Source organism: Aulonocara sp. 'chitande type north' Nkhata Bay, linkage group LG15, assembly GCF_057382095.1.
Source record: "Aulonocara sp. 'chitande type north' Nkhata Bay isolate Kocher_YH1m ecotype deep benthic linkage group LG15, A_spYH_male_GT1.1, whole genome shotgun sequence".
Classification (NCBI taxonomy): domain Eukaryota; kingdom Metazoa; phylum Chordata; class Actinopteri; order Cichliformes; family Cichlidae; genus Aulonocara; species Aulonocara sp. 'chitande type north' Nkhata Bay.
In genome coordinates this window covers 1,073,076-1,083,503 of record NC_141358.1, presented here as the reverse complement: position 1 = coordinate 1,083,503, position 10,428 = coordinate 1,073,076, and the positions used below count along the sequence as shown (strand labels likewise).

The window sequence follows — 10,428 nt, the reverse complement described above, 5'->3', positions numbered from 1 at the left end:
TGGGGTAAATTAGCATTAGCAGCTTTAATAAAAGGTGGAGAGGGCATCCACGGTGTCACAAATGTGAAGAAAAGCTCCATGCTCGTCTGACAAAGCTCTGACTCACTCCATCTCATCCATTAGGTGTCTGCATAAAGCTGAAGAGCACAATGGAGTCTGCTAATGCATAGATAACCCAGAGGTCCCTCGCTCTCAGCTTCCCTCTTTCTCCCTTTTTAGCATCTTCTGTACTTTCCCACTTTTTGCTGCCTCCTTCTTCTTCCACTCGTCTCCCAACGTCTCTGCTTTCCCACATTTATGAATTTTAGCTGATGTGTTATCTCTACAGAGATATTGCAGAGGTTTCCAGCCTTTTCCACCGGTTAGAGATCTTAACTCCTGGTCATTAAGATCAACCTGGAGCCAGGAGCAATGAAAGATGGATTGCATGAAGATGCGATCACTTAAAAGGGGGAAGATGATTAAAATTTCTTCTCTGCCTATTAAATCTCACGGACCATTAATGGTGTTAGATTTATTCTTCATATTCTGGGATTTATGACTGTTTTATGACCTTACGCTCTCCAGTCACTTCTGGGAAATGTGTTGATCTGAGATAATAGTCCAGTGTGGTTTTGTGTGGAAAAGACAAAGATATTGATTCACAAGTCTTATTCTCATACACGTTTTAGATGCCTGTGAACAAATGCACACAAAACAATCTTTTAAAGGAATTCTTCATGGAAATACACAAACACACTCATTTGTAGCTAAGACAAATTAAACTTTCACGGTGCTCACGAACAACAATATATTTTTTTTCCAAAAGTTGCATCTCAGCTGCTCTAGATGATCCAGAGTCATGAGGGTAAAGACTTCGATAGAAAGTAAATCTGTTAAATGAAAATACACAGATTGGAAAGAGAGGCTCTTTTAAATGTCTCTCGTCTGAAGGTAACAAACTGACTGCCACTCACCTCCTTTGTAGCAAGGTGAAGGCATTAATGCAAATCTCAACCCCTGAGCGCATGAAAGCCACACGTCTGCATGGTGAAGTCCCACTGTGAGAACGTGGGACTTGTTTCTGTGGTCAAGTGAGACAGGAAACAGACTGTTGTCACCTCAATGACATTTTTCTGATTGTAAAAATAAACCGTGTTTACAAAAGTGCCTGAAAAATACAAATGCTGAATTGAACTTCATTAGCTTCCTCTTACAATATGACATCATGTTTTTGGAGTTTAATAACTACAAACTACTCGCTGCACTTTTCCTAGTCTGTACTTCCAGGACGTGTTTCCGTATTTCAGATTAGATCAAAAACACGAAGCGTCCTGAACCTTGGTTGTGTTAATGTGATTATACACGAAACAGTAGATAAAACCTCGAGAGCAAAGTTATCATAGATTGCTTTTTCCAGCCTATTAGTTTAGTTTCACCGCTGTTCCTTTCAGTTTACTTCTTATCTTCAACAGAAAGCGTTTGGTTTTAATGTTCATTGTGAATCTGCTCGTGCTGACAGAAAGAGTCAAAAACGAAAACATTCCCTCCACAATTGTATTTAATCTCAGATTCTTTAGTTAAAATATCCTTTTTAAGGGTTTTTCTGTCAGTAGTTAGTCTAGTTTTGGTCACTCTACTAGTTCTAGTTATGAGTGGATCTGGCCATCTCGCACAGAGAGGGGCAGCCAATCAGAAGAGAGCGTCAGAGAAGCTACAAGTGCTTGTGTTAGACAGTGGATGCACTCACTGTGGTCCAGTACAATGTAAATACGGATTATATTTAAATATGAATCATGAACACCTGTTCTAGAAGAGTCCAAGAATAAAACGATGGAGGAGGATATGAACATAACTCCCCCATTTTAACACCGTTAATACTACTGCAAAGGGCTGTTAGCCTTCCCTGCATTATGATCAATCATGTCCCCATTTAAAATTCCAACGCTAGTAAAAATAAATTCTTATTGACCTTCATGGTTAAAGAATATTCTGTGACTTCACTCGATAGTTGTTCTGTCTAAAAATCACAAAAACAAATTTCAAAATCACAAAGTCAGTTAGTGCCACACACAGTGCAACACCACTGAAATACACACCACGTGTGGCTCCCTACACACACACAGACACACACACTCAGAAAAATTATGGTTCTTAAATGGTTCTTCAGATGTCTTCATGGTTCTTTAAAGAACCATCATACGTCAAAGAACCTTTTTATTTTGTGGATGGTTCTTCAGCTATTACAAATGGTTCTTTAAAGAACAAAAGGTTCTTCATCCTTAGCAATCTAAGTTTGATGGTGTAAATGGCATAAATATTTACTCACTATAACGAGGCTGTGAATTATACTGTGTGTTTTCTTTGTGTGCATGTGTGTGCGAAGGGAGAGGGCGGGATACCTGGCAATTACCCTTTAAGAGAAGATGGTAGGAAACTGAATATTCAAATAAAAGTTAGAAATATTTGCTTAAAAATATACTGGTGGCAGGGGTGGGGGGGAAAGCCTAAAGACCCTAACCCCCCCCCACACACACACACACACACACACCTAACCCCGCAAACCCATTATGAATATGGTGAGTTAACAAACAGTAGACACAATACACACATTCAAATACTGTACTTTAGTTTTAATTTTAATAAAGCATTACTATTTTCTACTCCAAGGCATTACTTTTGAGATTATTATATATTTTTGAAAATATAGCATAATGATAATACTAGTTATTGTAAACTTTACAAACCACCCAGCAGTATGTAAAGTCAAATTATAAAATACAAGTAAATAACAATTGCAGAACAGAATGTCAGTGTAATGAACACACACTTCGTTTTGACAAAGCACAGCTTAGGTAAATGATCTGAGTAGTTGTTCATCACTGAGCAATTTGTTAATATGTGTTTCGAGCCAAATAAATGACAGGGAGAGAGAGTGACGTCAGAACACGTCATACTATAACCTCCCGGGAGCGGACGGAGGGGGTCAGTCGTTGGGATGCGCATGCGCAGACGAGCGGCGGGCCTTGACTTTCGGGGGAAAAAACTCACGGACTATTAAAAAATATATATATATTACTGTTTAAAACACTAATGTGACATGTATTAGTAGTGATGTTGTGCTGAGGGTTAAAATGCCTTTTTGTAACTACAGAATGACAATAAATCATTAATATATGTCTATGCTGTGCTCGTGTTTATTTTGCCCTACTCAAATTCAATTTATGATGCATTTTATTTTGAAAGATTTAAAATGTTTTTTTTAAAGAACCACTCAAAAAAGGTCCTTCAAATGGTTCTTTTAAAGAACCATTTGAAGGACCTTTTTAAAAAGGACCTTTTTAAAAAAGTTCTTTGAAGAACCATTAAAGGTTCCCCAAAGAACCATTTCTTGATGGTTCTTTGTGGCACCTTTAAAGGTTCTTCAATGAACCACTGAAAGAAATGGTTCTTCAAAGAACCATTGTTTGAAAGGTTCTTTGTGGCACCAAAAAAGGTTCTTCTATGGCATCAGTCTAAAGAACCACTTTTGGTTCCAGTTGGCACCTTTTTTTTCCTGAGTGCACTGCAACACCACTGAAATACACACCACATATGGCTCCCTACACACACACAGACACACACACAGCTGCTGGATCATCAGCCGTGGAAATCCAGCCTGTGCGGCCACAGATAAACCGTGGGTGACTCAGCGCACCGTTCAGACCAGCAGGACCTGCAGGAGCAGCAGGAGCTGCGCTTGCAGTTGTGCCCCGGCAGATCCTAAAACGACTAATCTGAGAGAATGCTCTTAATCCGATTTGGACTTTCTGCCACGGCTGCAGCAGATTTCAGGATTGGAACTATTACCTGGCCCATTGCACCATTTAAGAAATGTTATTGTGACACAGATAAACAAATTGACTGGTTACGGGGAACGTAAAGAGGTCAAGAGTAGGCAGGGACATTTGTAGGAGGGGGTGAGAGGACAGGAAGTGAGAACCGGCCGATAAGAGCCGTGAGAAATTCCCCAAGAAGTTTAAAACTGATTCAGAATGAACGATGTCAGCTGTGGAAAAAATCCCTCTGTTGGTCTTGAATCTTTTATTACACGAGCAATTTTTTATCATCCCGGAGTGATATAACTGGCAGGATACAGTAGTGTGTTATGAAAGGAGGCAGATGGACAAAGAGGAGGGCAACAGGAGAGAGGAGGCGACAACAGGTGTGTGTCAGGACGCTCACATTAAACACAGCATCACAAAAACATCATGTAAAAACTCGCTTTCTCATCATAATCACATTCGGGTTTTTAGTGAAGTTGTATTGTGATGGTTTCTTTTCATTGTCCAGTAAGCAGTGCTCTCTATAATGGTTATTCTGGGCACAGTGTTAATGTCTAATCAGTGAAGTTATTATCGGGTACCTCAAACATGTGAGCGCAGGGCTGTGTAACTTCATGCAGAACTGTCAGGTTTACTGGCGCCGGCATTTAAAACTCTTCATACATGTTTGGTTTATAATCAAAAAAGGCTTTCATGTTGTTTTAGTGTATTTTTTAGTATTTCTGTCAATTTTTATTATTACTAGCAAAGCCCTACATGCTGCTTTGGTGTTAGGCCAGGATCTATATGCAGGTAAACTGGCCAGAAAAACACTGATTGTGATTACATAATACATTTGTTAGATACCATATTGTCACCAATATAAATATGCAAAATGAAGAATATGTTAAAATTAAAATCAGATTTAATATTCATACTGTCGCTGTTATCCTCATATTGTTCTCATCATATTTTCCAGACTTTAAGCATTTTTGTAGCTGGTTATTTGATCATCAGACACTCAGATTACAAATTTGCATCGACTGTTACAATATGTTGTGTAACGAATGTAGCACGCACACACTCAACTTCAACAAACGTCCACATTTGTAAAGTCACCGATTAGACGATTATCAGATTTATATCAAATATTTACGTCTGTCACATGGATGTGAGCGCTCACGGTGCCCTAACCAAGGTTTATGTAAGGTTTCATCAGGATTGATGGAAAACACAAACATGCACACACCCATGTGCTACAATCATTATAGTCTTAGTTTTATCATAAATACTAATAACACAAGTGCTCTTAATGCACATTTAAGATAATCCAGCGCTGTATGCAATAATACAGTGATGAAGACGACCCCACCTCCTGTAATTTACACCTATGGCTGTACTGTGATGATGTCACATATCAAGAGCTTGAGGAGGGAGTGGGTGGGGGTGTGACGCCACTCCTCCACGCTGCACCCACAGGGTAAGGGTTTGAAGGGTTCGATCCTGTGAGGAACGGCGTGATGACACGCCACTCCAGATTTGGTTTTATCTTTGAAATTCTCTTTGTCTTAATCTCTGCTTCCTCACATCTGCTGGAAGAATCAGAACTCCTGCTGCTGGAAAACAACACGATGTTATCTCTCGTTGCTTCTGTTCTTTAGGAAACCTTATCGAATGCAGACTGCAGAGCACACCGATCGAGGAGGTGCAGTTCTCTCTCTACAACAGTCTCACTGAAATTCTCCCAAATATTAAGTGGGGAAACGTTGCACCCCTCACATCCATTACTGGTTTCTTTCCCACCATCAGATCAGCTGAGCTTATCATTGCTACTGTTTCCATCAGTGGCTCAAGCAGCTTTCTTTTAATTGGAAATAGATTTGTACCTGGGGCTAAACGCTCACGTGGGTGACATCTCTTCAGCATTCACTCTCTGCGTCGCTTATGTCCTTCACAGTGGGGGAAAAAAATCACACCCCTGATCAAGGTGCATTAAAAGCCTGGAAAGAATATTACGCCAGTGCAGAGCAGAGCGTAGTGCACATACATCAGCTGAGGCTGGGGCCGGGATTGGATGTGTGGGAGACGGAGGGAAACCTGGACGCTCCCATGACATTCCCCAAACCTGTACAGGTTATTTAGTTTGATGCGACCCCAAAATGAAAGAATGTGCCTCAAACATTCATTGAAAACATCGAATGTGTGAATCCACAAAGAATATTGGAGAAAAATGAAAGGTTTTCACACAAAAGGGACATTACGCCCTTAATGATGCGCTCAGTTCTGCAGTATTAATTCCCCACTGGCTCTGGCTGTACAGCTGAAATTCTGCAGAGTGTTATGCAGCTGACATTGTGTCATCATTGATCTGGTCGCTGTTAAGCTGCGTTGACACCTGTGCGAATCCATTGGACATGGACCCAGGGAAAGCAATCTAGCACGGCCACACAAGCTCCTTACTTTATCCAAGTGAGGAAACAGAAAAAAGAAGTGTTGAACTGCAAAATAGCTGTACGTGTAGCAGCGCGGGGGCAACAGATAACACGTAAACCTGCTGTTTTACAAAACAGACCCCCATTAATATGCATATATATGAATAAACAGCAAGAAATCTTAATGAATATTTACAGAGAGGCTCTAAAAAGCCTGTAAACGCTTTAATCGGTTCAATCTTTAGCGTAGGCAGCAGAAATCCTAAAAGCAGTTTCAGATGATTACAGGCAGGATGCTCGTAACGCACTGGCAGCAGATCCTTTTTTCTTTTTTGCTTCTTTACAAAAATAAAAGAAATTGCAAATGAAATCGTGACATGCTTTGGCAATAAAACGAGTTATAGATTTAACCTGTTTCAGATCTAAAGTAACATGGAGTCAGGTTTAGAAATGGGATTACTTTCACGCATGATCTTTAAACACCAATACACTGAGACGGGGGGGTCATTCCACCTATTAGTTCAGTGGCACTGATATACCTCTAAAACAGTTAAAACAGCGCCTCTGTCCTGTAGCCATCTGTCATCAAACATCCCCCTCGTGTGCACACATTTATCTGGGAATGGTACATTAACCACCCATTTTCTTCCTGTCTCTGCGAGGATCGTCTTTACTGATAATGGCCAAAGATTATGCACATTCATTACCATTATCATTAGAATCATCATTATCACGCGCTTTCAGCGGATTTTCTGGAGGTTTTTCTGTAGCACGGTTTGAAAGTGAAAAACAGCTTCTTAATATTAATGTTTTATTCAGTCAGATCAAACTAACCTGCTGGTGCTGTTTTCTCTTTTTTTAAAAAACACAAAAAAACAGGAAAAATTGTTTATTGATTTCTTCTCCATCTCAGTCATCTGTGTTGATTTGACCACTTCTGCATTGTTAGCTGTGTTAGGTTAAAATCACGTCAGCCCAAAAGCTGCTGAGTGACTAAGTGCTTTCTCCACACGATCTGGGACTCTCTCTCTCTCTCTGGTTAATTAAGTAGTAATCAGGTGTGGTGTCTTTACTGCTGATGATAACTGTGCTACCTTTAGAGCCGTGGGGACACAAACTGGGTAATGGAAAAGATTGCTTCAGGTGAAGGAGGATTATTCACAGGATTACCTCTTAAGTCAAAATCAAAACCACAGAGCCAAAGAGAGACAAAGTAGAAAGGAAAAGGCAGATGTAGGAGGTGAATCCTGACGGTGGTTGCCTTAAACAACAATATTCCCCCAGGATTAATGCACAATGCATGGGACACACAACAAGTCCTTTCCTAATTAACTATTGTCTCCTTTAAATAATCCAGGAAGTCTAACAACACAATCTCTCTACACAGGTAGACTCGCATAAATAAAGTCACATTCGAGCGCTTGCTTACCTGGATGTGTGAAGATGTTTCTCACAGTCTTTGCCTTCTGTGGCTACTGCAGAGTTTGGGTGGCTCAGCTCGTATCCTTAGGCTCGGGGTTTCAACAACTGAGTGCATGCCTCCTCTGAGGCTTCTTATAATGGCACACCCCTTCCCTCCTGGCTCAGCCCTCCAGTTCCCCCTCACCTCCCTCCCTTCTCCTGTATATCACCACTCGCATCACCGTAGAGAGCTAGAGAAAGGGGTGGATTCCCCCATTCAGTTACGCACAAACCCCCAGCCATACACACAAACGGTTGGCCCGCGCTGACGCAGGAGGTATTGCCTACGACACCAATTTCATCTTCATCGAGCCAACTGATGAGGCTCTAAAAATATGCATCATCATAAGATTTATCCAGAAGCTCCATATCTAAGGTGTCCATAAAGCCCACGGCCTCGACACCAGCTTCCTGCCGAGGTCAGGGAGACGACGGCACTTTGGATGATTTTTTGACTATGACTTAGAAAAGCAGCGTCACGGATGGAGGGAGAAGGTCACAGGTCGATAAAGTTGTTTAAGCTGGAAAAGAGTAACATAACAAGCCTTTTGTTGGTGGCAGTGGGGCCTTGAACAGTATATTATTTTATGGAACAATGACCAGGGTAAGGCAGTCGACAGGCAGAGCGTGCAGCCAATCAGGGCCTAGAGACAGGTATGAGTCATGGCAGATATTTGGGGCTGGAGCAGGGGGTTGAAGGTTTGTCCCACGGTGCTGAGAGCTTTCTTTTTTCTCTTTTAATTTATGTCGTGTGTTTTGATAAGGTGATAATGATGTCGACAGAAAGAAGAACAATGACATAAAAAGACTGAAACTGGGAAAATTCAATATTGTGGCTGATCTGAAGCAGACGATGTGGCCAGAGGTGACTGGCTGTACTAAAATTGTCCATGGAGCTCCACTGGGTGGGTGTGGTGTGACAGGTTTAAGTTACTCTCCCATTAAACTGACCCACACACTGTAATTTGAAAAAAGAAAATGGTGGTTTGAAGTAAATATTAACTTCCAAGAAGAAGAAGAAGAAGATGGTTCCAGTGGGAATTCTAATAATGTGATGCTGTGCATGAAATGCTGATAATGTTTACCATGTAATGGTTTAACATAAAGACATTTAGCTGTGGCAAATTACAATGACATTTGTTTTGCAAATGTTTGCCTAGCAAACCAATTTTGATCTGATCCTGGTGTCGGATAGAAAGTTACTGAATCATGTCTGAGTCCCTGCCTTCAAAGAGAGTGACAGGAAACTGTGCGCCAAGAAGATGTAATAATAACAATAATCGCTAATCGCTATGCTAGCTATAGACAAGATAGGATGGATATATTCTCAGGATCAATACTGTGGTTCACACAGGACCGCTCCTAGACTCACGTTTCCATTTGCAGTAATGTGTAGGTGTTCTTGGTTCTCCTCTCCCATCCATGGGCAGATGTATAGGCACGGGAAGCACCAGCAAGACCCCAGGAGGTGGGAGGAGCTGGGGCAGAGGTGGGTTACAAAGTGGCTTGCAGATGTGCACAGACTGTGTGCAGGCTAAATCAACTGAAATAATATGAGATATATGTATATCCTGTGTGAGGCATCACTTTGTGAGTTTGTGTTTACTCCGTAATGAAAGTCATCTTGTTGAATGCACTTAGGCCAGAGGGGCCGATATGGCAGCCTCGCTTCTGTCTGCCCCAGGGCAGCTGTGGCTGCAACTGTAGCTGCCTCCACCAGTGTGTGAATGTGAGAGTGAATGAATAGTGGCATTGTAAAGCGCTTTGAGGGTCTCAAAAAGCGCTGTATAAATGCAATCCGTTATTATTATTATTACTTAGGTTCAGGCTCAACGTCGGTCTTTAGCAAAGAGTAAATAATGGGACGTTCCACTCTCACAGCAGTGATCACCTGGCCATGATGAATGTGCAAAGCATATTTTGTGATAATCCATCAAATTGCTGTTGAGATATTTCACCAACTCTGACTTTTGATGGACAGAGGAGGGGCCACCAAAGTCAGGTAGGTTAATCCATCCTGTAACTGTTAGTGCTTCATTCTGGTTATATGTTATGTTTTCTACTGGTAAGACAAATTCCCAGGGCTGTTTTAAATAGTGGGGCCAAATGTTAGAGTTCAGTAGCAGCTAGGGCTGGGCCATATTATACCGTTCACGGTAATACCGGTATAATGTTAGGCAACGATAGGAAAATGAAATATCGCGATAGAATGGGAGTAAAACGCGCATGCGCAGTGCCTTTGTTTTCATACGCACATGGCCGATTGTTGAGTGAAACAGATGAACCAGAATTGGTTTGTAAAAATGGTGCAACTTCAGTGATGTGGAACTGGTTTGGTGTTTGTCCGTCAGGTACACGACAAAGCACATTTTTTTGCAGAACATGCAAGCGGCCGTTGTTATTGTCATATTTGTCGGACTAAGATGCTCTTAAATCTGGGAGTAATCTGGGTCCTAAACTCCGTATTCTTCAGGTCAAACAACACTGCAGCATCACTTAGAGTTAAAAACTGTCTAAATTCTTTCATCTTTAATAAAACGATCAGCATTGCTGCTTTACCAGGTGTAACTATAAAGTTTAACTTCCAGGCATCCATGAAAACAAAAGTTATTACATTTAACGGAGTTAGAAGTTAGCAGGAAGCTAGCGGAAGTTAGCTCGCTAGTTTCGCTAGTTACCTAAGCATGATATAGCATGTTCTGACTGAGAGATTTCTGAAAACATTCAAACGTACAGCTCTGCTATCACTTGCA

General features: G+C 41.2%; 1 protein-coding gene across 2 annotated transcripts in view; it reads right to left on the bottom strand.

The window, feature by feature from the left end:
- Positions 1–7,732, bottom strand: part of pnocb (prepronociceptin b) — a 26,227-nt gene extending 18,495 nt beyond the window's left edge. The window contains exon 1 of one of the 2 annotated variants that reach the window (XM_086263935.1): positions 7,644–7,732. The gene's annotated coding sequence lies outside the window, so the exon portion shown is untranslated. Of the gene's footprint in view, positions 1–956; positions 999–7,643 lie in introns of those variants that run through there. The other variant, XM_086263936.1, reaches the window with a different exon arrangement.
- Positions 7,733–10,428: the final 2,696 nt, after the last annotated feature.